The sequence below is a fragment of the Neoarius graeffei genome, chromosome 8, assembly GCF_027579695.1.
Source record: "Neoarius graeffei isolate fNeoGra1 chromosome 8, fNeoGra1.pri, whole genome shotgun sequence".
NCBI classification, from domain to species: Eukaryota; Metazoa; Chordata; class Actinopteri; order Siluriformes; family Ariidae; genus Neoarius; species Neoarius graeffei.
The window spans coordinates 1470621-1498266 of NC_083576.1; the positions used below are offsets into that span (position 1 = coordinate 1470621).

The 27646-nt window shown below is 46.0% G+C and overlaps 1 protein-coding gene across 3 annotated transcripts in view; it reads right to left on the reverse strand.

Moving 5' to 3' along the window:
- Positions 1–27646, reverse strand: part of LOC132890373 (uncharacterized) — an 85838-nt gene that overhangs the window by 5697 nt on the left and 52495 nt on the right. The window contains exon 1 of one of the 3 annotated variants that reach the window (XR_009655185.1): positions 290–360. The exons of 1 other annotated variant lie outside the window; for it this stretch is intronic. The gene's annotated coding sequence lies outside the window, so the exon portion shown is untranslated. Of the gene's footprint in view, positions 1–289; positions 361–27646 lie in introns of those variants that run through there. One more of the 3 variants, XR_009655187.1, reaches the window with a different exon arrangement.

Here is a 27646-nt window from a genome sequence, read left to right on the forward strand (position 1 = left end):
GAGCTTCACTTAAACTACAACAAGCAACGAAATAAAATAACCTATAAATAAATCAACATGTATACAATATTTAACTCTTGCAGATTTTTTTTTTTGTTTACAGATCAACATTAACAAAAAAGAAATGTCATTTAGTCCTCGGTGTTCCATTGGACGATTCTTTCACCATTTATAGAATAAAAATTTAATGAACGCATTTCTTTAAACACACGACTGAGTGAAGTGTGTGAAGACGAGTGCGCCCTTCAGAATCCTAACTCATGAATAAAGTGAGAGGAAGTTTACATACCAAGCCACATGAGTGTTTCTGAAGAACAGCAACGGAAAAAGTGTGTGTGTGTGTGTGTGTGTGTGTGTGTGTGTGTGTGTGTGTGTGTGTGTGTGTGTGTGTGTGTTGCTTTGTCACACTTTTCCTTTATCTCAAGAAACAGGACTGAGGAAACGTTAGATTACACACACACACACACACACACACACACGCACACACACACACACAGAGTGTTGAGAATAAGACTTTATTAATGTGTGTGATGTCTGTAGTTCAGTTGTTCCTCAGGGAGAACCCTTACAGTTCTACATCAGTGTTTCTCTGATAGATCCACGCTGAGGAGGATTTCATCAACCTGTAATACACAAAGAACCCCTTGAGGAACCCTGGAGGAACCCTGGAGGAACACTGTTGTTCTAAGAATGTGTCATGAGTGCAGAGTGGAGGCAAGAACAAGTGCAGAATTCCTTTAATGAAATAAAACACGAGAACAAATGATGACTGTGAGAATAAGAAGTGTGTACATGAGCAGGAACAAAAAGAAAAATGAAGTGATGTAAAGACCACAGGAAACATGGAGCTGCAGGAGAAACACAACAAAAGCTCAACAAAGCAGCAAAGAAAAAAAGATGAATAATTGAGCTGAATATCGGTGCAGGAATGTGTGATCAGGGACATGCGATGTGCAGGGGCTGATGGGTAACGTAGCCCAGAGGCAGGGTTCAGCACCGCCTACAGCTCTGACATCACAGAATGATTTCATCACCTTATGGAAATCATCCAAGCTAAACTTAATTTTAATTATTTAAATTAGTGATATTGTGTATTTAAAGGAATAGAAAATGTAAAGTAAATACATGCACGGGTCGGTGGCTTGTAATATTGAGAGGCCATAAGAAAAGTTTCAGGCATGTTTGACCATTTATAAGAAAGTTGTGAGTGTTTTGGTATCGCTGCTCTAATGCCACCAGGACGCTGCCATGTTGCCTGTTGGAAGGGCGATGTGTGACGTCATTTGGGCGCAAGGCTGAGTGTCGCTCTTCAGTACTGAAGGGGCAAAGCCAAAGGGCTACTAAGGTGACAATGTCGAGTTTTTCACAATACATCTGAAATAGTGTATTAATGAGCTGCAGCCCTGACTTACAGACAAACCTGAACTCTTTTCCTGTAAAACGAGGCTGAAACTATGTGTTATTCTACTCATTAGCACGCTTAGCATGTGCTCGACTCATTCATGAAAAACTTCATCAAGACGTCCCCAGGCTCACCTACCGTAATTACCGTAGTAGTCAGTCCAACCCCCGCGGACAACATGCAGTATAAAATACACTTATTTCCAATGTGGTCCTCTTGATGACAGCAGGAAACAATAAAATATAAGCGACAATGATAAATTGACAAAATTGTATAAACAATGATGAAAAAGTCATAAACAAAAATATATGCTAACTGTAATTATCACAGAGTCCAACTAGATTACAGAAACGGCACCAAAATAATTAAAAATTAGTTATATACACATCATAAAACTGGGTTTGGAATTTACTCCATAAAAACTGTTTCACCTGTTTCTTAAAATGATCACGTGTTTGACTCGGTTGCAGTGATGGAGGTCGGCTATTCCACAAACACATTCCTGTAAACCTAAAAGAACTCCGAATGGTTTCCGTAAAGTGTGACGTCACTTACAATACACGGCTGTATTCGACAAAATGGACCACAGCGCCAGCGGCATTTCTTCACTGATTTCCTCGAGTATTTCGGACAATGACATGAGTAGCGATGATGATTGTGATAAACAAGCATTACTGTATCAATTAGTTACACACTAGTGAACAATATTTATAGAGTTGTTTTAGTTCATCATTACCGAGGCGTTTCTGACAAACACTGAATCAAAGCAAGACACCCAACAAACATCAAGCTGCTTAGCTTCATCAGCAATTATTACGTTTATGCACAAAGGAACTCAAAATAACACATTACGCTGAATAAAAACTTAGAGAAGCCATAAAAAGTATTTTCTTACCCTTTGAACTTCTCTTTTGCGGACTACTGACCGTGTTGTCTCGTTTGTCTTGTCCGCTTTTTGGCCAAAGATTGTGGGAACCGCATCTGGACTCAGCGCTGGTGTGTACGGTATTACTAATGCCGAGGCATCCGAGTTGTTTCAGTGAAACAATTTTCTTCAAAATGTTCCGAGCACATGAGCTGCGTAAAGCAGTGTTTGTTTCCCCTCTTTCTGCGTTGCCGCGGGGGTTGGACTGTCTACTACGGTAATTACGGTAGGCGAGCCTGGGAACGCCTTGATGAGAAAGTTTTTCATGAATGAGTCGAGAGCATGCTAAGCGTGCTAACAAGTGTTTATGCTGCCAGGAACGTGGAAGAACTCGCACACTTGTCTCTTCAACAGCTTTAGGTCAGTCGGATTGTGTGCAGATCTGTTTGTAGGTTGTCTAGTGAGGTTACAGTCTGCAGAATGAGGCGTCACGGCAGCACGACTTGTACCGGGGATAGAAATATGAAAAGTTACCTCTCTGCATTCAGTCACATATGAGTAGATCAGCTGTAAACTCTTCCCTCGCTGTTTATCAGTGACATCAGGATTATCTTTCCGCCTCTACTTTTTTGTTAGAGAAACGGAATTTTTTTTTTCATATAAACTTTTAATGAAATAATTTCCAGCCAGAGGCAGCTTCAAGTCTTACTCACTATGCGGAGCTTCCGTGTCTTGCGCCCAAATGACGTCAGAGCACTGCCGGAAACGATCGGGGGGATTTTTCTCATCTCATCTCATTATCTCTAGCTGCTTTATCCTGTTCTACAGGGTCGCAGGCAAGCTGGATCCTATCCCAGCTGACCACGGGCGAAAGGCGGGGTTCACCCTGGACAAGTCGCCAGGTCATCACAGGGCTGGCACATAGACACAGACAACCATTCACACTCACATTCACACCTACGCTCAATTTAGAGTCACCAGTTAACCTAACCTGCATGTCTTTGGACTGTGGGGGAAACCGGAGCACCCGGAGGAAACCCACGCGGACACGGGGAGAACATGCAAACTCCGCACAGAAAGGCCCTCGCCGGCCACGGGGCTCGAACCCGGACCTTCTTGCTGTGAGGCGACAGCGCTAACCACTACACCACCGTGCCGCCCGGGATTTTTCTGATTGGTTAAAATATTTTCAATGGTGGCCTCCATGAAATCATCCATTCTGCATAGAAACTGACTTTCAGAGATGGATATCTTAGTTGTGTGAGCTCCTTATTTTCAATTATTCACATGAATCGTTTGTTTATATCATAATCTATCTTCATAACTGTATGTTAAAAATGGGGTTTCTTTTCTTTTAATTACTTTGCCATTTTAATAAATTAATTCTACCGGTACTTACATCTCAGAATGCCCCGCCACGCCCGCTCCCGTTCATGTGCCACACTGCAGTTCCCAGAATGCACAGCGGTCTTCAAACACCGCCATCACACACCGCTCTGAATCTCCAGGATAATTAACACCTGTTCCTCATTACAGCCTTCTCACTGCGCAGCATATAACGACTCTGTTCATACACACACACTCAGTGTGACGGATCGGATTTGTTTATCAGCCTGTTCTTATTAAACTCTTCTTACAATGCATCGAAGTGTCGTTGCTCCTCTGACCACACTGAGCAAATAATAAACATTCATAAATAAATTCAATAAAATCCTTTAAAATGAATGTTGTAGATAAATGTCAAGGGGTTAGAGCCAGCATACCTCCAGAGTCTGATCTGATCAGAGTCTGATCTGCCCCGACACACCAGCCAGATCCCTATGCTCCGCTACTACTGCTCACCTGGCCCCTCCTCCTCTCCACTCATTCCCCGCCCACTCAGGACTGCTGTCTGTCCTGGCTCCCTGTTGGTGGAATGATCTTCCCATTGAGGTCAGAACTGCCGACTCCCTGACCACCTTCAAGTGCAGGCTGAAGCCCCACCTCTTCAGGCTGCACCGCCCCCCTGCTTCTCCGCCCACTGTGTAACGGTCCTGACCAACCCAGGCTGTGTATGGTCTCTCCTGGGGTTAGCTGTTTGAGTTTTATTTTTCTCTATTTAGTTGTAGTTTGTCGCCTCATTTCTGCAGTTGAATTGTTTTCTTTGGCTGCGTTGTTGTTGTTGTTGTTACTTCAACGGAATATTACACTAAACAGTTATTCCATGAACTCAAGTTGTACATGAGCTGAGAGCCGATAGACACGTAGCACCAAGATTGAGTGGAATAACTGTTTTATTCTCTGCACATTCACTGGATTTTGAGAAACAGAGCATTTTTATGTTTATTTTTTGCAAATTTGATAAATAAAAACTTTATACAAAACGTCTGACAAAATAATTTCCGCCTAGAACGTAAACAAACCGGTGAAATGGCAGAAGCAATGAAAAATGCGAAAATAATAATTCTTGAAAATAAAAAAGATGCATTCTTACCATCAAATACTTTCATTCCATACTTTATTGTTTGTTTGGGTTTTTTGTGTGGTTTTGTTTTCAAGTAGAGTTTTTATTCTGTCCTCGGTTGGTTCAGCAACACACTCCACCATTTTGTTTTTCTCTACTCACGGTATATGAGTGTAGAGTAAACATCCACTGCTCTGGCATGCTTTCACCTAGAGACATGATTCAAACTTTAAAATGTAGACAAACTTCTCCTGTGTGGATCTGGCATTCAACTTTTTTGCTAGGTTCTATACTTTTGGATCAGTCCCGGCTCAAACACCATGAGCAAATCTGGAGAAATTCCAGCTTTATAATGGGTGTCTATTGCGTTACACACCAGTGGAGCTCGTTAAGTTAGAGTGTAGAGGGCTTGAAAAAATAGCTCAAACTTTCTCATTTAAACTGTGTTTTCAGCCACACATTTCACTCTACACACATAATTTTCTCAAAAGTGGCAGTCACACTTGTCTTGATTCACTCACTGTGTCTACCTAAACGATAGGACTTACAGTTTTTGAATGAGAAGCCTGAAAGTAATGAGAGGACAGCCGCACTGCCCCATAGACTCCCATTCAAATCCTGACAGCGCTCTTACTGCAAAATCAGAAAAGTCACTCATTTTTAACTCGCTCTAGTGTCCACGTTTTTTACACTAGGGACAAAAAAATTACATCAATGTGTTCATGAGAGCCTTGTAGCACCCAATTTGAAAGAATTTTGTGAATAGCTCCTTTGTTTTCGAGTAAATCGTCATTGTTCGAGGCCTGCTCCTGAGCAAAAAACAGCAAAAAACTGACAAGATTTTGTGTGAGTCACTGCACCTGTTCAGGACTGTCACCATGCCGACTAGGAGCAGTGAGGGAGCAGAGAGGGGAGGGGCTGCTCTCTCTCTCTCTCTCAAGCAATGCTAAGGTGATGGTATGATGAAATTTTGGCGAAGCCAGTCGCCAAAATTTCATAGTAGACACAATTTCATCATACCATCATGCTATGATAATACAATGCTAAAATAATGCTAACGTGATGGCATGATGAAATTTTGGCAACGCCAGTTGCCAAAATTTCATAGTCGCCAAAATTTCATCATACCATCATGCTATGATGCTACATTGCTAAAATAATTTCATCATTATTATTTAAAAAGTGTTCTGCATCTGAATTTGCACCACGTAAAACTTGTAGTGTGCACGTGCTCTTATTCTGTGTCTCGTCTCTAGGCAACAGTCACCTCACAAATTTCTGCCTCACAGGAAACAGGCAGGCAGACCTGAAAACAAGCAAACGAAAATTCTGAACATATAATAGGCTAATCCTAACTAGCTCGTGTTCGTGGCGATTTTTTTTAATTTACTGAAAGTGAAACAACGAGGATGGAGAAGTGGCTGACAGGTTCAGTTAAGAGGAAAAAACCTGACACTACTGACACAAGCATCAATAAGGAGAAAATGCAAAGAAAAGAAGATTCAGTTAGCACTGAGTCCCCAACACGGGAAGAACAAGAAAATCTCAGATTAAAGCTGTCCAGTTTGGAACCAGATATTAAATCATTGATGCTTAGTATGCATCAGCACCACTCCTCCCATTAAGAAAAAAGAGTCAGTTTTGAGCAGATGACAAGTAAGTGTAATCTGTTAAATCTAAAATTAGTTTTGTTCATTTCAGTTCATTCATGTTCCTCCTAATTTTGAACAATTTTGAACTATTGATATGAAATGTTCTGATTAACTGTTTGCTGAAATTTTAAACCTCCATACTTTTGCCTTTAAAAACCACGGAGGATATGGAATGGATAGGTATTTAATGTATTTAGTTAACCATAATTATTTCAATTAAAAACACCTAATAGTACACATCTCTGTATGGTGTGTGTGTGTGTGCGCGTGTGTGTGTTGTGTGGGGCGGGTGTTAACAGGTGGTCCCTGAAATTTTTTGGGGGGACAAAGTGGTCCTTGGTCTGAAAATGTTTGAGAAACACTGTTATAGATGAGCACAGAGCACTACTGTGCCTGTGTTTATAATAGAGAGATTGTGTACGCGCATAATGTGTCTCTACACGTCATCATGTAGCCCACGAATTAATCAGCCATCTGATTTGACAATACATGTTTGAAAACAGATGACGTCTACAGGAGGACTCTGATTGGACAGTTGTGTGCATGTGTCCGCCGGTAATATAAAAAGCCCTGTTTGAATTTTTCTCGTTCCCGCTCTCTCTGAACACATCACAGGTAAGAGCAGCAGATCAGACACGGTGAACATGTTTAGTTTTCATAGTGACTGAGAAAGAATAAGAAAAAGAGAGCGCAGTGCCTGCGGAGTTTTATCAGTAAGCTTATTTTTAATTTTTAAGTTTCGTAGCATTATGCTCCATTGTTGAATTGTAGCAGCGTATGTACAATACAATGCCATCTTTCACAAAAGTGAGATTATTGAAGATATATATTGTTCTGTCATTATTTCGGAAACGTATATAATTATTTATGGTCGTGAGTTTATATAAAAGCATAGCTGTGCTAAAAGCTAATGGTGACTGTGCGTTTTCTATATCAAAACATTGAGCCAAGCCCAAAGCTAACAGCGCTAACTGTGCTAATATGAATACATCTTTAACAAAAGTGAGATTGAAGGTAGATATTAATCTCTGGTGATTTTATGGTTGGTTTGTTTATATTCATGAACGTTAAGCCGAGCTAAAAGCTGATGGAGCTGGGCTCGAGCCGCCGCCATTTTAACACCGACAAGCAGACAGGCTTAACCGTCCTGATGGCTTCGTTTTCTTTATAGATAGTTTTCACTGACATCACGGCATTCCGGGGAACGCCCCCCAGCCGCCATCTTGTGGGGCAAACAAAACGGACCATCACCACTACCGGCTACGTTATCTCGGACGAATTTATTAAGTTATATAGTCAGTTTTCTAAAATAAAGATCAATGTCGGCAAAATCAAGCAAACAGAAGTATATAGATACATTAGACGACATCTCACGACAACGGTATGCAGCCAAACTGGCCTTGATTGGGGGAATTGACCCCTACGAAGTGGACATAGATGCATTTTCAAGTGACTATGCAGGGCTGCCAAAGCCTGAAACTGCCAAAGCTTGCTCCAAAGCCTGAAACTGACTACATCAAACTTTAAAGGCTGTCTGATATATACAACTTTATATATTCACAGCGCGCCTTTTGGTAGATGCCGCCTGAATCGCGCAGATCCGATTTTTTTTTTTTAGGGGGGGCGTTGGAGTGTCTGATTATAATTTCAAAGTAAATTCTGTATTAAAATTACTAAATAAGCAAATCCATTACAGTCCATGAAACAGGAAATATAAGGATGAGAAAAAAACAGTTTAAATCGGAAAGCTGCGCACATATGCGCAGTCTTGCACACCGCTCGGGCTGCGCAAATGTGCGCAGCTTTCCAATTTAAACTGTTTTTTTCTCATCCTTATACTTCCCGTTTCATGGACTGTAACAGATTTGCTTATTTAGTAATTTTAATACAGAATTTACTTTGAAATTATAATCAGACACTCCAACGCCCCCCCTAAAAAAAAATCGGATCTGCGCGATTCAGGCGGCGTCCGCCAAAAGGCGCGCTGTTTGCATCCCAAACACAAATCAAATCATACAGAATAGACCTAAAATGTTTTTCAAAAATGACCCTTGTGTGAGTGAAGTGACAAGTTTCAAATAGAAATGTGACAAACGAGCGATATTAAGTGTACATTACAATGTAAACGTACACTCAGCGGTTCCAGTTAGGCATTCTCCAGAGATTGTTTACACGATGTTTTGGTTTCCAAAAACAAACTTAAACACAATTGATTGTTTATTTAAACAACTTACCACTTATACAATGATCGGAGCAGACTTTGCTGTGTTTGGAAGGCTGATAATCCTTGCGGTTGATTCTCGCAAGCCATAGATTTCTCCTTTGTATGCTGAGTTTGTTTACTCGCGTTCGTGCTCCCGTACAGTGGGAATTCCATAAAAGCTCCACTTGACTTCATCATCTGACCTATTACGACAGCCGTGAATACAACAGGTGTGCACCATTGCTAGCTTTAAATAGCCTGCTTGGGTTCTTTTGAAGACTTTGTACTCGCGCGTTACAATGTGTGCTCAGTCACCCGTACGGTAAGCTTGACCCCCAAGATGGCCGCCACTAGGGAATCCCCGACTCTGTGACGTCATGTGAAAACTATCTATACTCTCCTTGTCCTCCGCGTAAAAAATGACCCGTCCTTACTAAAGATCTGAAATAAAACAATTTCATTTCATTTTAAGTGGGAAATGTATTTTGCAGGAAGAAACAACTTGTCATTCATCAGAAACTGTGTGAGTATCACAGTTTTCCGTTTTTACAGTGCAGAAACACTGCATTCAGTGGACAGCACTCATTTTTATTACAACACAGCTGTAATATATGTTTTCTTTACTAAAGCAGAGTTTTATTATTATTATTAATTTTATTTCTTAAGGTACTGCAAAGGTGGTAAACAATATTTTTTATTAAGATATAATACTTGTATAGCTAGCTGAACGGACTCTGAATGTTAGAAGTATTGGTCAACAATGCCTTGATGGTTGTGTTTAAAATCGTCTGAACTTTGATCTTTGAAAGTTGTGTATGGGGTCACGGAAAGGTGATGATGCACCTGCACGAGAAAGTTTTAGTTCCATCTAAGATCAATCAGCAGTGAGTGTGTGTGTTGTGTCTCTGTCTGTGTGTTGTGTCTGTGTGTTTTCTGTTGTCTGTAACTGACTCTGACTGTGTTTTAGGTGCCGGGTCAAAAATCACACTGACTCCAAGTAACAGAAGGACATTTCTATTTTTATTGCAGGTTTTCTTTGATTGTGGTCAGAGGTTTAAGTACTTATTCACAGCTGAGACTGATCATCGCCCTCAAGACTCATTGCACTCAACTCATCCTCAAGACTCCCGGAGCACAGTTGTTCACTCACAATCACATTTCACATTTGATATATAATATATTAGGTTATCTTAGATTATTTTATGTTAAGTAGTTAAGGTAGGTTAGGGTTTAGGTCAGTTAAACTTTGGAAGAAGTTTTTTCTTTTTTTTTGTCTTCTGTCCAGCAGGATGCCAAGGAAGGGAAGGAGGTCTGAGGCGGCGAGGCGCCGATGGAAGAAGCTTGACCTGGAGGAGCCGACTCCCTTCACTTTCCCCCTGAAGGTATTTACACAGTAGATAAGCTTCTGTGTCACAACTGTCTGCATGAAAATAGCTGTACAAATGTCACATCAATCGCTTTCTTTTTAACTGCTGAGTTCTGTATTGGCCCTTTTCCACTACCCTTTTTCAGCTCACTTCAGCTCGCTTCAGCTCACTTCAGCCCGACACGGCTCACGTTTCGACTATCTCAAAACAGCACGACTCAGCTCGCTTCAGCCCTGCTTAGCACCCAAAACTCGCATGGTTTTGGAGTAGGGCTGAAGCGAGCCAAACCGAGCCGAGTGAGGCTGGGGGCGTGAGCAGACACTCCCCTGTGCACTGATTGGTGAGGAGGAGTGTCCTCACATGCCCACACACGCCCCGCGAGCACACTGGGATCTGTAAACACCGTAAACCCGGAAGAAGAAGCATTACGAATTACGAGAATTTCTGGAGCCTTATGCGCCTCGCCTCATCTATACGCTCTTGCCAGTATCTGTTGGCGTTGTCGGTGACAACAAGCCACAGCACCAAGACCAGCAACACTAACGACTCCATGTCCTCCATGTTTATTGTTTACTCTCCGGGTCGTGAGACTACCGCTTAAAAGATCACTGATGTCACTGTTTGCACTGCTTAACGACATCACGTGACGTCCACCCACTTTCGCTAACTCCACCCAATGTGTCCACCCACTTCCAGCCAGCACAGTTCAGCGCGGTGGTAGTCAAAATGCAACTCCAATAGCCCCGCTCAGCTCGACTCAGCCCAATTCAGCACGGCACGGCTCAGCCCGACTCAGCCGCATTTGTAGTGGAAAAGCGGCATATGTCTGCCATGTCTTTGATGTTAATGTTTCATCAGACGGTGTCCCCCCCGGCTGGAGAGGAGCCATCCACAGGGTCGAGGACCAGGGAGACCCACCCCCCCTGCTCCCGAGCTCCAGTCAGCAACGTATGTTCATATATGAGACATTGTCTGAGGTTTAATGTGTTTTGTATTACTTTTTAAATTTTTATTGTATTTTGTTTGAACTTGTCTTTGTCTTATGCTTATTATTTTATCTATCATCAGTTGGTTGGATCTTCACCCTCAGCCAAGCCTTTCTGGAGCATGGGAGATATGCTTCCCAAAGTTCGGCCACGTGAGTATCCACCTGTTTTATCCCTAAATGATCAATAAATTAATTCATCAATATTAAGCTTTTTAAACTGGCTTTCTTTTCTGTACTGTTTTACTCGTATAAACGAGTGATTCTTGACATTTCCTGGTTTGTTTTCAATTCAATAATACCGTTATCTGCTTTGTCTTTTACTAAACAGGCCGCGGTACCGGGTTCTGCCATTGGGCGCTGAGGTGGCCAACTTCAAAGCTCACAGGATGGAGCCACAAGTTGGTCATCCCACCGGAGTCTCCTGACAAGAAGGTGTTATTATTGTCCAGTTTATGAAGAAAGTAATTGATCTTGAGAGGGATTAATGATTTTCATGCTAAAGAAATTTTCCATGGTAGCCGTGGGGTCATAAAAGTCTTAAAGTCTTAAATTTAATATTCCAAAATTAAGGCCTTAAAAAGTCTTAAATTGCTTTGCCCAAGTCTTAATTTTTCCCCTCCTAGAACTGCCACCTTATTGTGGTAGAGGGGTTTGTGTGCCTGAATGATCCTAGGAGCTATGTTCTCAGGGGCATTATGCCCCTGTCAGGGTTTCCCAAGGCAGACAGGTCCTAGGTGACAGGCCAGACCAAGAGCAGTTCACCAAAACCCTTATGGAGAAACCATCAAGGACCGTGACGTCGCCTGGTATGGCGCAGCCGGGGCCCCACCCTGGAGCCAGGCCTGGGGTTGGGGCTCGTATGCAAGCGCTTGGTGGGCGGGCCTTTGCCCATGGGGCCCGGCCGGGCTCAGCCCGAAGAGGTGACGTGGGCCTGACCTCCTGTGGGTTCACCACCCACAGAGGTAGCAGTAGGGGACTGGTGCAGTGTGGATTGGGTGGCAGTCGAAGGCAGGGGCCTCGACGACCTGATCCCCGGACACAGCGGCTAGCTGTTGGGACATGGAATGTCACTTCGCTGGGGGGGAAAGAGCCTGAGCTTGTGCGGGAGGTTGAGAGGTACTGGCTAGAGATAGTCGGGCTCACCTCCACGCACAGCTTGGGCTCTGGAACCCAGCTCCTCGAGAGGGGTTGGACTCTCCACTTCTCTGGAGTCGCCCATGGTGAGCGGCGGCGGGCTGGTGTAGGCTTGCTTATAGCTCCCCAGCTCAGCCGCCATGTGTTGGAGTTTACCCCAGTGAACGAGAGGGTCGCCTCTCTGCGCCTTCAGATTGGGGAGAGGGCTCTTGCTGTTGTTTGTGCCTACGGGCCAAATAGCAGTATAGAGTATCCGGCCTTCTTGGAGTCCCTGGGAGAGGTACTGAAGGGTGCTCAGACTGGGGACTCCATTGTGTTACTGGGGGACTTCAATGCTCACGTGGGCGATGACAGTGACACCTAGAGGGGCGTGGTTGGGAGGAACGGCCTCCCTGATCTGAACCCGAGTGATGTTTTGTTATTGGACTTCTGTGCTAGTCATGGTTTGTCCATAACGAACACCATGTTCGAGCATAGGGGTGTCCATAAGTGCACGTGGCACCAGGACACCTTCGGTCAGAGGTCGATGATAGACTTTGTTGTGGTTTCATCTGATCTCCGGCCCTATGTCTTGGACACTCGGGTGAAGAGAGGGGCTGAGCTGTCAACTGATCACCACCTGGTGGTGAGTTGGATCCGCTGGCGGAGGAGGAAGCTGGACAGACCTGGCAGGCCCAAACGTATGGTGAGGGTCTGTTGGGAACGTCTGGCCAAGCACTCTGTTGGGGAGATCTTTAACTCCCACCTCCGGGAGAGCTTTTCCCAGCTTCCGAGGGAGGCGGGGGACATTGAGTCTGAGTGGACCATGTTCTCTACCTCCATTGTGGACGCAGCTATTTGGAGCTGTGGCCGCAAGGTCTCTGGTGCCTGTCATGGTGGCAATCCCCGAACCCGGTGGTGGACACCGGAAGTAAGGGATGCTGTCAAGCTGAAGAAGGAGTCCTATCGGGCCATGTTGACTTCTGGGACCCCTGAGGCAGCTGACGGGTATTGGCAGGCCAGGCGTGCTGCAGCTCGGGCAGTTGTGGAGGCAAAAACTCGGAATTGGGAGGAGTTTGGGGAGGCCATGGAGAAGGACTATTGGTTGGCCTCGAAGAAATTCTGGCAAACCATCCAGCGCCTCAGGAGGGGGAAGCAGTACTCTGCCAACACTGTTTACAGTGCGGGTGGGGAGCTGTTGACCTCGACTGGGGACATTGTCAGGCGGTGGAAGGAATACTTTGAGGATCTCCTCAATCCCACTGTCATGTCTTCCATTGAGGAGACTGAGGCTGATGACTCAGAGGTGGACTCATCCATTACCCAAGCCGAAGTCACTGAGGTGGTTTGCAAGCTCCTCGGTGGCAAGGCACCGGGGGTGGATGAGATCCGCCCTGAGTATCTCAAGTCTCTGGACGTTGTGGGGCTGTCTTGGTTGACACGCCTTTGCAACATCACGTGGCAGTCGGGGACAGTGCCTCTGGAGTGGCAGACTGGGGTGGTGGTCCCTCTTTTTAAGAAAGGGGACCGGAGAGTGTGCTCCAATTATAGGGGAATCACACTTCTCAGCCTCCCGGGGAAAGTTTACCCTAGGGTACTGGAGAGGAGAATTCGACCAATAGTCGAACCTCGGATCCAGGAGGAACAATGCGGTTTTCGTCCTGGTCGCGGAACACTGGACCAGCTCTATACCCTTCATAGGGTGCTCGAGGGTTCATGGGAGTTTGCCCAACCAGTCCACATGTGCTTTGTGGATCTGGAGAAGGCATTCGACCGTGTCCCCCGTGGTATTCTGTGGGGGGTGCTTCGGAAGTATGGGGTTAGGGGCTCTTTGCTAAGGGCTGTCCGGTCCCTGTACGAATGGAGCAGGAGTCTGGTTCGCATTGCCGGCAGTAAGTCAGACCTGTTCCCAGTGCATGTTGGACTCCGTCAGGGCTGCCCTTTGTCACCGGTTCTGTTCATAATTTTTATGGACAGAATTTCTAGGCGCAGCCAGGGGCCGGAAGGAATCCTGTTTGGGAACCACAGGATTTCATCTCTGCTTTTTGCGGATGATGTTGTCCTGTTGGCTTCTTCAAGCCAGGACCTCCAGCATGCACTTGGGCGGTTTGCAGTCGAGTGTGAAGCGGCTGGGATGAGAATCAGCACCTCCAAGTCCGAGGCCATGGTTCTCGACCGGAAAAGGGTGGCTTGCCCTCTCCAGGTTGGTGGAGAAGTCCTGCCTCAAGTGGAAGAGTTTAAGTATCTCGGGATCTTGTTCATGAGTGAGGGAAGGATGGAGCGTGAGATCGACAGGCGGATCGGTGCAGCCTCTGCAGTGATGCAGTCGCTTTACCGGTCCGTCGTGGTGAAGAAGGAGCTGAGCCAAAAGGCGAAGCTCTCAATTTACCGGTCGATCTATGTTCCGATGCTCACCTATGGTCATGAGCTTAGGGTAATGACCGAAAGAACAAGATCGCAGATACAAGCAGCCGAAATGAGTTTCCTTCGCAGGGTGGCTGGGCGCTCCCTTAGAGATAGGGTGAGAAGCAAAGTCACTCGGGAGGAGCTCGGAGTAGAGCCGCTGCTCCTCCACATCGAGAGGAACCAGCTGAGGTGGCTCGGGCATCTTTTTCGGATGCCTCCTGGATGCCTCCCTGGGGAGGTGTTCCAGGCATGTCCCCCCGGGAGGAGGCCCCGGGGAAGACCCAGGACACGTTGGAGGGACTATGTCTCTCGGCTGGCCTGGGAACGCCTCGGTGTTCTTCCCGAGGAGCTGACCGAGGTGTCTGGGGAGAGGGAAGTTTGGGCTTCCATGCTTAGACTGCTGCCTCCGCGACCCGGTCCCGGATTAAGCAGAAGAAGACGAGACGAGAAGTCTTAATTTTTTAAACAAAGGTCTTAAATTTACTCATACTATTCTACAATGTGAAAACGTGGGTTTTGCGTAACATCAGTGAATTTCTTGGAGTATGCGCAAAGAAAGAAATAATATGGATACATTTTCGCACCGGCGCAATAGTCGGAGTCCGTGGTGGAGAGGAGACTCTGCGAATCATAGCATGGGGAAGTGTCGTTTTAATCAGCAGTGGCTTTCAGATGAAAGATATTGTGATTGGGTGAGGGAGGTTCCTGGAAGCGATGTTGAAGCAAGATGCTGTGTTTGTTGAAAGACCTTCATGTTGTCCACTATAGGTCATTTCGCTTTAGAGTCTCACATGAAGAGCTCAAAGCACATTGCATCTGCCCTCCACCGCCACCATCCCATCGCTCAGTTCTGCACGGTTCAATCTCCTAATGCACCTGGAGTTGGCACTAGCACCACTGTCGAACGTCAGCAGCATCAGCCAAGCCAGACATAATCGGCAAGGCTAGCAACAACACAAGGGCCGAGCAGTGGCATGATGGGTGTCGGTGGAACCCCGACACTTCGGGCAGAGGTGCTCTGGATTTTAAAAACAATTACGGAATACCACTCATACAGCTCAAATGAGGGCATAAGTGAACTCTTTAAGGCTATGTTCCCAGACTCGGAAGTCGCTACAACATTCTCCTGTGGAAAAAACAAAACGTCTTGCATAACAAAATTCGGTCTTGCTCCTTATATAACAAAGGAGTTGGTCAAAGACGTTAACGAGGCAAGTAGTGGATTATCTATATCTTTTTATCTTTTCTCTCATCTCATCTCATTATCTCTAGCCGCTTTATCCTTCTACAGGGTCGCAGGCAAGCTGGAGCCTATCCCAGCTGACTACAGGCGAAAGGCGAGGTACACCCTGGACAAGTCACCAGGATCTTTCCTCTCCTCTCTCCTATCTATCTCTTATGTCTGTCTACCACTCTGTGTTATCTATCTATATTGTCTATCACTCTCTCCTATCAATATCTTATCCATCTGTATACCTTTTTCCTATCTATCTATTTATCTCATTGTGTCTCTTATCTATCCACCTCCACATCTATGTCTTCCCTCCCTCCCTTGTTTACTAGGAGTATTTACATTTCTTTTTATTCTTCAAAATGTTAAATGGTTGAAGCAAGTTGAATGCTGGGAAACTAAGACAAAGAGTTTGTCTGTTTATCAGCTCTGGGTGCATGGTCATAATTAGTTTAGAGACAGTTCTTTCGGCCTTGAGTTGGGCCCTCAGTTTGGCTTTTTGGCTGGTGAGTGCACACCATTGTACCAATGTATTGGTACGCCAATTGCATTTTTGTGCACCTTTAAGAGACTTTAAGCTTACTTCTTATCTATCAATCTATCTATCTCTCTCTTCCCATCTATCCCCCTCATCTCTTATCTATCTATGCCCCTCTGTATCTCTCTCCCTCCCTCGTTTACAAGGGTACAAAATGTAAAATGGTTGAAGCAAGTGCTGGGAAACTAAGACAAAGAGTTTGTCTGTTTAAAGTGTTGTGAATGTTTTTTGATATTTTATTAAAAAAAAAAATACACCCACATCACTTTTTTATTTTAAGTATCATCTCTGGGTGCATGGTCATAATTAGTTCAGAGACAGTTCTTTAGGCCTCGAGTGAGGCCCTCAGTTTGGCTTTTTGACTGGTGAGTGCACACCTTTGGCATTAATGTGTTGGTATGCCTATTGCATTTTTGTGTATCTTTAAGGCCATGACTTGGACCCTACGTTGTGCTCCTTTCTTCCAGGTTTAGACTTGTTTTTTTTGTCTTGAGTGTGAAGATTCGACAAGCAATGCACATAATGACTTTTAAGTATATAACTTTTATAATAAAAGTACTTTTACTTGAAACATTTGTCATTATTGGGAATTTGATCTGGTGTTCTACGACCGCATAATGGGTGCGATGTAGGTCTTAATTCTCATTTAAGTGGTCTTAAAAAGGTCTTAAAGTCTTAAATTTATGGTGGTCAAACCTGGGGAAACCCTGTTTTCTTTGTTGTTGCAGTTCGTTCTGATTGTCAGGGACTCCCACCTCTGGTCCATCGCGGACGGTTTCGCCATGATGCCAGAGGGGAAGTTCTCTTTTGGCGTCATGTCGACCCCTGGGGCCCACGCCGCTCAGCTGCGGACTGAGGTCCTCCATGCTGAGGTTCCTCGGCCCCCTGACGTGGTGTGTGTTCTTGCCCCCAGTAACAACCTGACGGCGAGCAGGACCATCGACGAGGCAGCCGTCGACTATGCAAGTTTCCTCACTGCTGTGAGGAGCCGCTGGCCGGAGGTACGTGTTATTTCATGTCTCGCTTGTCCTATATTTGTAGTAGTTTAACACCACTAGAGATACATTGATTACTCTGAGATTAAACATATGAGCTTTTAATAAATAATGTGTAGTTATTGTAATGTGTGATTTTGAATGAAAATGCCGATTGGTAACAAATGTGGTGTTTTCTAAAATGTCGTTTTCTACAGGTTTTTGTGCTGGACTCCAGTCAGGTATGTTACTCTCTTCCACAACAGACAGAATCTCACACAGAACACACATTGTGTTCACTGAGACATGAAGTTTAACATGTTTGTTCTCATGTGTCAACAGCTGATGGAGTCCCCTCCAGTCAGGTTGTCCTGCAGTTTGAGTGATCCGGAGACCCCCTGCTGTTCCCCGGTTGCGAAGGTAAATATTATTCCTATTAAGTAAAGTTCATAATGTCATTAAAGTCTTCATTTTACTGAATTATTTGTTTTCAGGTGCCCAGGATGAAGACTCCTTCACCGGCTGGACCATCCAGGACCATTAAAGATGTGGCCCATCAGTCTCCTCGCCCAGCTAAGGTATTTACTCCACAGTTGACCCAGAACGTTTACTGTAAAATCAGCTGTAACTACATTAAACTGGTTCATTTAACATCTCTGATAGCATTATCTTTCTCTGCAGTTCACAAATGTCAGTGAGAAATTGAAATACACTTGGAAAACTTTTCTTGTATCAACTTGGTGCGTTGTTTCCTCATGTCTAAATATTAATTGGAGTTATGACTTATCACAGACATGGACACGGTTTCCCTCATCGACTTCCTGGCCCTGGATAATCGATGATGGACTCTCCAGCTCTCCTGCTAAAGAGGTCAGGACATTTACATTCGGGTTTATCGTGGGTTTAATAAAGTGCTTATGGGTGTGTGTGGTTTATTTCAACTCAAATGCATAAAAAAACATTTAAGGAAGCAATAATTAAGAGTAATATAGTCTAAATAGTTTGATATGGTTGTAGTAATTGTTTAAAGATAAACCAGGGCTGTGAAAAATCTGCGGAATTCCGCGAATTTGGCCACCAAAAATATCTCATCTCATCATCTCTAGCCGCTTTATCCTGTTCTACAGGGTCGCAGGCAAGCTAGAACCTATCCCAGCTGACCACGGGCGAAAGGCGGGGTACACCCTGGACAAGTCGCCAGGTCATCACAGGGCTGACACATAGACACAGACAACCATTCACACTCACATTCACACCTACGCTCAATTTAGAGTCACCAGTTAACCTAACCTGCATGTCTTTGGACTGTGGGGGAAAACGGAGCACCCGGAGGAAACCCACGCGGACACGGGGAGAACATGCAAACTCCACACAGAAAGGCCCTCGCCAGCCACGGGGCTTGAACCCGGACCTTCTTGCTGTGAGGCGACAGCGCTAACCACTACACCACCGTGCCGCCCCACCAAAAATATCATTTTAGTAAATCATCTAATTTTGCAATAACAAATTGGGGGGGTAGGGGTTGTTGTCTACCGACCGCTAGTAGTCTCGTACAGCGAGTGTCACCGAGCCGGCGAGTCTGGGAAAGAGCCTACTGCAAATTGTTCTTTCTGTAATGACATTGTAATTTTTTTGGTATCTTTTTTCTTTTGCGACAATGACAGACCCATTTACGGCATTTGTGCCATGCTTACAAACCATGGCGCGAATCTTGTGTTCTTTTCGTTTTACCATTGTGCTCTTTAAACACACTTTCGATATCAATGCTTTTGAAAAGGAGAATTTCGCGGTATGTCTGCGTCACGGAGGGACATCGTTCAGAGGGAGGACGGTGAGACCGACGATGTCAAAAACATTGACAAGAAAAACGGCATCAAAAATCCATGGAATTGGCGATGGCTGGAGTTTAAAGCTGGTAGTGAATATCTCCATGAGCACATACGGAAGATAAAAGAACCGCGGAAAGCTTACTGCATCTTGTGCCATCAGGATGTGAAGTACGGTTCTGGTGGAAGAACACATTTGGTTGACCATGTTAAAGGAAAAAAAACATGCGCAATTGGTGAAATTGAAGCTGTTGAACTATAGATTACCAGGTAGACCATCTTGTTCACGTTTATTATTTATGTAGACCCCGAGGCATTCCTCACGCTCTTTGAGCAGGTAGCGGAGACCTCGGGGTGGCCGGTGGAACAGCGCGCGGCGCGCCTCCTCCCCCTGCTAACAGGAGAGGCGCAGCTGGCCGCGCTACAGCTCCCCGCCGACCGCCAGCTGGCCTACGCAGACCTTCGTCAGGCCGTCCTCCAGCGGGTGGGACACACCCCGGAGCAACAGCATCAGCGTTTCCGCGCTCAGCGCTTGGAGGAAGTCGGCCGGCCATTCGCGTTTGGCCAGCAACTCCGGGACACCTGCTGGCGGTGGTTGAGGGCCGACAGCTGCAACACCGAGGGACTCATCGACCAGGTGGTACTGGAGCAATTCGTCGCGCGTTTACCAGCAGGAACCGCAGAGTGGGTCCAGTGCCACCACCCGGCGTCGCTGGATCAGGCAATCGAGTGGGCGGAGGACCATCTGGCGGCTGTCCCAACGGCAGGACAGCAGACGACCTCTTCTCTTCTCTCCTCTCTCTCTCTCTCCCCTCCTCCTGTGTCTCCTCCTCGCCCTATTCCCCCACCATGGAGGTGGGGGCCGGCGCCACCTTAGCCGGCCCGCCGCACCCGTGGTGCCCTCCCGTGTTTCCCTTCTGTGTCCGTCTCTCTACCCCCTCAGGTGAGTGAGCCCCAGAGCACTTGTGCAGAGAGGAAGCCCGGGCCGGTTCGCTGGCACGGCAGGGAGCCGGGCCACCTCCAACAGCAGTGCTCGGTAATGGAGGTGGGCGCGGTGGTTCGGATCCCCGACGTGCCGGGAGCCGCCCTCGATCGGGCCGGAGCGTATCACATACCGGTGAGTATCCAAGGGGATACATATCAGGCATTGGTGGATTCTGGCTGTAATCAGGCCTCAATCCACCAAAGCCTGGTGCAGGACGAGGCATTGGGGGGAGCACAATTGGTGAAGGTGTTGTGTGTGCACAGGGATGTTCACAACTACCCTTTAGTGTTGGTCCACATTTTTTTTCGAGGGGAAAAATTTGTAGTGAAGGCGGCGGTTAATCCTCGCCTTACCCACTCTCTAATTTTGGGGACCGATTGGCCAGGATTTCGGGATTTAATGACACATTTAGTGAAGAGTGGGTCCTGTCATTTAACAGGGGGAGGTCCCGGTGTCACATTGGCGGGAGCAGCTGTCACAGAGCCGTCTATGTCATCTCCGCGTCAGAGTGAGGAGCCACCAGCTCCTCCTCCCTCTCTTGGGGAATCCCTCGCGGATTTCCCGTTAGAGCAGTCGCGAGACGAGACTCTGCGGCATGCGTTTGACCAAGTGAGAGTAATCGATGGTCAAACACTCCTGCTGATCACCACCCCGTCCTTCCCCTACTTCGCGATTATGAAGGATAGATTATACCGAGTGATGCAGGACACTCAAACTAAAGAGCGACTCATGCAGCTTTTAATTCCGAAGAGCCGCCGGGAATTGGTATTCCAGGTGGCTCGCTTTAATTCCATGGCTGGACACTTAGGGCAGGATAAAACACTAGCCCGAATAATGGCCCGGTTCTATTGGCCAGGAATTCGCGGTGATGTCCGTAGGTGGTGTACGGCATGCCGCGAATGCCAGTTAGTAAATCCAGCGGCCATTCCAAAAGTGCCTTTGCGCCCTCTACCGTTAATCGAGACCCCGTTCGAAAGAATTGGGATGGATCTCGTCAGGCCATTAGATCGGTCAACACGAGGGTACTGCTTTATATTAGTTCTGGTGGACTATGCAACGCGATACCCGGAAGCAGTGCCTCTTTGCAATATCTCAGCACGCAGTATTGCGGAGGGACTCTTCCGCGTTATCTCCCGAGTTGGAATCCCGAAAGAGATTCTGACTGACCAAGGCACCTCGTTTATGTCACGTACACTGAACGAACTGTACGGGTTGTTGGGGATTAAGCCGATCCGCACCAGCGTGTATCACCCACAAATGGACGGTTTAGTTGAACTGTTCAATCGCACCCTCAAGAACATAATTAAAAAATTCGTAAGTGAGGATGCACGTAATTGGGATAGATGGCTCGAACCCTTGCTCTTTGCAGTGCGAGAGGTCCCCCAAGCCTCCACGGGGTTCTCCCCGTTTGAATTGTTATATGGGCGTAAGCCGTGCGGCATCCTAGATGTGCTGCGGGAAAATTGGGAGGAGGGACCTTCACCAAGTAAAAATGAAATCCAATACATTATGGACATGTGCGCAAAACTCCACACACTCACGCACCTAACTCAGGAGAATTTGCAGCAGGCCCAAGAACGACAGACCCGCCTGTATGACAAGGATGCGTGCCTTAGGGAGTTCGCACCGGGAGAGAAAGTACTCATACTGTTGCCCACATTGAGCTCCAAATTAGTCGCCAAGTGGCAAGGACCCTTTGAGGTCACACGGCGAGTCGGGGACATTGACTATGAGGTGAGGCGAACGGATAGGGGTGGGGCACTACAGATTTACCACCTCAACCTGCTCAAACTCTGGAACAAGGAGGTCCCCGTGGCGTTGGTGTCGGTGGTTCCGGAGAAGGCAGAGCTGGGGCCAGAGGTGCAAAAGGGAACATTGGCAACGCGTACCTCTCCGGTCCCCTGTGGAGACCACCTCTCCCCGACCCAACTCGCGGAGGTTGCCCAGTTGCAGACCGAGTTTTTGGACGTGTTCTCGCCCCTGCCCGGCCGCACCAACCTCATAGAGCACCACATCGAGACGCCCCCGGGGGTGGTAGTGCGTAGCCGCCCTTACAGGTTACCCGAGCACAAGAAAAAAGTGGTTCGGGAAGAACTCGAGGCCATGCTCGAAATGGGCATCGTCGAGGAGTCCCACAGTGACTGGAGCAGCCCGGTGGTCTTGGTACCCAAGGCCGACAGGTCGGTCCGGTTCTGTGTCGACTATAGAAAAGTCAACGCGGTGTCTAAATTCGATGTGTACCCAATGCCTCATATTGATGAGTTGCTCGATTGGCTAGGCATGGCTCATTTTTACTCAACACTGGATTTAACAAAGGGTTATTGGCAGATCCCCTTAAATCCATTATCCCGGGAAAAGATGGCCTTTTCCACACCGTTCGGCTTACACCAATTCGTCACACTTCCTTTTGGGCTGTTTGGGGCGCCCGCTACGTTTCAGTGGCTGATGGACAGGTTCCTCCGCCCCCACGCCACCTATGCGTCTGCATACCTTGACGATATCATTATTTATCGTAATGACTGGCAGCGGCACTTACAACACCTGAGGGCCGTCCTTAAGTCGCTGAGGCGAGCGGGTCTCACAGCCAACCCAAAGAAGTGTGCGATTGGGCGGGTGGAAATACGGTATCTGGGCTTCCACTTGGGCAACAGGCAGGTGCGTCCCCAAATTAACAAGACAGCAGCAATTGCGGCCTGCCTGAGGCCCAAGACCAAAAAGGGGGTGAGACAGTTCCTGGGGCTGGCTGGCTACTATCGTAGGTTTATACCTAATTATTCGGACGTCACCAGCCCACTGACTGATCTCACTAAAAAGGGGGCACCAGATCCAGTCCAGTGGACAGAGCAATGCCAGTGGGCTTTCTCTAAGGTAAAGGCTGCACTGTGTGGGGGGCCACTGTTACACTCCCCTGACTTTTCTCTCCCCTTTATGTTGCAGACGGATGCGTTGGACAGAGGGCTGGGGGCTGTTTTGTCCCAGCAGGTGGAGGGGGAGGATCGCCCAGTCTTGTACATTAGTCGTAAGCTGTCGGTGCGTGAGGGGCGCTACAGCACCATCGAGAAGGAGTGCCTGGCAATCAAATGGGCAGTCCTCGCCCTCCGGTACTACCTGCTGGGACGCCCTTTCACCCTCTGTTCGGACCATGTGCCCCTCCAGTTGCTCCACCGCATGAAGGATGCCAACTCGCGGATCACTCGTTGGTATCTGGCACTCCAACCCTTTAACTTCAAGGTGATCCACAGGCCGGGGGCGCAGATGGTCATGGCGGACTTCCTCTCCCATCGGGGGGGGGGAGTCGGCTGCAGGCTGGATGGCTGCCCGGCCTGAGTCGAGCGGTGGGGGTATGTGTCAGCGGGGGCATGGTCAAGCATCGGTCTGTGACAGGAGGGCGGAGTCAGGGAAGGTAAGTGGCAGAATCACTACACCTGTCGTTAATTAATGTGTTTGTGTCTTCCCAGTGACCATGCCCTATTTAAGGAGAGAGAGCGAGAGCAGAGGGAGCTCTCTCCCAAACCAGACGACTAGAATGTGTGTGCGTGTGTGCGTGTCTGTGTGGCTGAGAGAGAAAGATTTGCACTGAAAAGTGGAAATAAAAGAGTTTTGTGAACTCAGTTCTGTCCTGCCGTCCTTCTGTGCTCCACCCACTTACATGAACTGTCACATCAACATAATAATAACAGTTCAAATTAAATGGCATGGTTGAGAAAATATTTGCTTTCAGGATATGCTTCAAATCTATCAATATACACAAAATCTGTTCAGCTTCTGGGGCCCTGCGCCCCCCAGACCCCCTGCTAAAATTGTTTCCTCGGATTTTGTCATTTCTATTTCACAGTCCTGATAAACACAAGTAATGGTACAGAGGTTTTCTAAATATGATTATTATCTTGGTAAACTTACCAAGTTAATAATACTGGTCAGAAAACCTCTGTACTTGTAAAGTGAACATCCTGCAGTGTCAGTGTGGTGATGGTAGTAGCCTTCTTTAAAGGTCCTTTAAATCCTCCTTTAAACTTTATTCTAGAAGACCATGGGACAAAGGAGAACCCACGATGGTCTCAACATGTTTAAATTTTAAATACGGAATAATGTAATGTAATGTGTAGCCAAGTGTACTTGCCATAATGTGTAAGATTGTGTCAGCTTTTTTATAGATATGTTTAATTGATCTGACAAACTTGCTGAAAATGATGTTATACAACAGTTTGTAATGTGATTAGTTATGACTGCTGCTATTACTACTAGTAATAATAAAGTTAACAGTACTAATAACAATGCTGGTAATAATGGGTAGTAACTACTAAGACTAATAATAATTAATTGTGACTAACTTACTAATAATTAGCCTTTTAACCAGGGCTTTGAACCAGAATTTTTTTCCAATTGGTTCGTTCCGAACAGAAACGGAATTTTAACGTTTCCGGTTTTGGGTTCCACCATTAAATAGACGTTCCCGAACCGGTTAGAACAAAAAAAATTCGTTCCCGGAATGGTTAATTACGTTCCCTGTCAGCTGTTTAACAAATGGCTATAAAATTATGTCTCTGTCTCATCCAGCTTAAGCCAAATGTAGGCTAATTCTATTACAACCTTCATTAAATAAGACAAGAAATCATTCAAAACAATTATTATTTCAAATGTTGGCGATTTGGATTCTCAGTATGTCTTCCCATCTACACAATCAGAAAAAGTGCCAAAAATGAAAGATAATTCGTTTAGTGTGTTACCAAAGGCTAGTCAGGCCCTATAGAGGGCTACCGCATGACGTCACCGCGCCGCGAGATTTTGTTCGGTGCCATATTGGAAGACCAAGTACACATCTATACAAGTACATACATTCATAAAACAAACTACACCTGAAATGTAGCCAGGGCCGGTTCTGCCCTAATCTGGACCCGGGTGCAACATCGCGCAACCCCCCCCCCCCCAAAAAAAACCCACCAGTCTAAATCAGGACAACCATCACATAACTATAACTATAAACATTTTAGATCAACTATTTTAACTAAATGGGCTATAATAAATAAGCCTGCAGGCAGCCACGGCGGGCTGCCTCAGAAAAGTAACCATTCAATGACAACTGAAGGCCTGCAGCCACGGCGGGCTGCCTTAAAAAGTAACCATTTGTCCTACCTTAAAACTCATTTTGCATTTTCTGCCTCCTTTTTTGTATTTTCAACCCTCCGTTTATTTTCTTTCCTTTTCTGAAAACCCGATTTGTGTCCAGACATTTTGTTCTGCTACCAACGAACTAACTCGTCAGGTCTCGTCTCTCGAGCCCGCGATGATTCCCGTGGGAAGGGCAACAATTGATACATTTTTACAAACAGCCAATAGGGAGGTTGCAACGTTCAGGCTCTTCTTTGCTCAGACACTCATGGCTTTTTTATTTGTAGGCTACGGAAACTTTGAGGAATTAAATAAAAACCGGTATTAACTGGTTATCATTATTTTTAATAAGCGTTTCTGTTCCGGAACATAAAAAATAATAAAGTTTCTGGTTTCGTTTCTGTTCCATGTGAAATAGAAAAAGTTCCCAGTTTTCGTTTTCGTTCCTTGAACCGGTTCAAAGCCCTGCTTTTAACATCTTTACAGGCGAGCGTCAAGTTAAGTGCGACGGTAAGTGGGGGTCAGTCTGTCGCTGTTAGGGCTAGCCACAGTCAGAGAGACATGAGGTACAGTGAATTCTCTAGGAATCATCAGTGTTCCTGCGTGTCCCTGACTTTTCTCGCTTTTGAGAATGAGGGCGGTCACTTTAACACAGCTGCCCTCGACAGAGTGCTGGCACAGGGAGAGTCACTGTATGTAGCAGTGAAACAACAGCTGATCCTGGAGAGAAGATACAATAATGACCATCTTAGCATTGAGGAAATGCCAAAACAAGTCCTGACAGACACAAATATGTATGATGTCCACATGTCCGACATTAAATGTGGACTCATCAAAGCCAGCAGCAACGGAAACCAGGGTCTCGTTTCCCTTGCTGAAGTGCTTCAGTGTCTGTCAGGTCATGTTAGGCATGTGTTTATCATTGTATCTCCAGAGGTTATTGCAGTTTTCTGTGACAAATCAGGGAGGTATGGTGTGTTTGATTCACACGCCAGAAATTCGGCAGGTCTACCAGACCACAGCAGAACTGCAGTCATGAAGACCTTCACTGAAATCAGTGACCTGGCTGACCACCTGCTCAAACTCTTTGCAGATCGTGGACCTTTTGCCACCTATGAGTTTGTGCTTGTGTCATTTGCAGCCGTTGGTTCCAGTGAATGTCTTCAGCAATCGTCGGTAGAAAAAGTCTCCAGGACAGCTCTCCCTCAAACAAATGAAAATATCGTCAAACTAGGTAAAAACCAGTGACAAAAGGCCAGAAGAAAAAGTAGCAGCAAAGAGCAACATGCACCAGTGTGCCATGTTGTCAAAAAAAAAGTAAGATCAGTATATGAAAAAAATAAGTACGACAAATGCCCGGAATTTAAAATGAAAAAAATGGAAGCAGACAAAAATAAATATTCACAAGAAAGTAATCACAGGAAACAATGGTTATTGTCTTTCAGACATTATTCAAACGTTCAAAGAAAAAAGAGAGAACTCATTATCCAAAGATATAAAGAAGATCCCACATTCCAGAGTAGACAAAAAAATTACAGTAAAGTCAAGTATAAGGTGGATCCTGCTTTTCAGAGTAGAAAGAAAATGTATATGATGATGAAGTACATATCCGACCAGAGCTTTAGGCAAAAGAAAAAGGAGCGTTTCAATGCTAGGTACCACCATGATCCTGAGTTTAGGTTACGCTGTATCCAACGCTGTAGCCAGCGCAGAGTAACCAAACCGTCCACAGATGCTACTTTTTGCATCTTTCACAAGATGCAGAGAGCATTAAGGATCAAAAGAAAATATAGGAAGCTAGTGCCCCACAACCCCTGCCATTCGCAGGCCGTGATTAGCCCTGTGATGGAAGCCGCCATCACAGCCTTTCGCGAAATAATTCGTCGTGGACCAACGTGCATTTGTACGGTGTGTAACAGAGCAATGTTTCCTAATCAGGTTAAATTATGCAACAGGGGAAACTACACCCAAAAACCCAGAGTGTCAGCAGCTTGCTTAACAGGCAGGTATGTCCATTTTTATGACGACGACTGCTCTGAACATTGCTCTGTTGCACAAGAGCGACTGCAGGAGTGGATCTGTCACACGTGTGACAGCCACTTGAAGAGAGGACGCATGCCACCAATAGCCACCGCAAACCGACTGGAGTTGGCACCGATCCCCCCAGACTTGGCTACGCTCAATGTGCTCAAGAGGCAGCTTATTGCAAAAATACTGCCTTTCGCCAAGGTTATCACTCTGCCGAAAGGACAGCAAAAAGCAGTCCGTGGAGCTGTTGTGTGCGTTCCATCAGAGATGGAAGCAATGGTCAACAGTCTCCCAAGACCCAGATCGGAAACACAGCTACTTCAGGTTAAATTAAAGAGGCGCATTAACTATAAGAGCTACCAGCATTTCTATACTGTTAATATGAAAAATGTTTTAGCTGGCCTGGCCACACTTAAAAAGATGCATTCTGAGTATCAGGATGTATCCATTAATGATAGTGCCACTTTTGACGAGTCGGTCGATCAAGACGACTCACAGCACAATGTTGCTGATGCT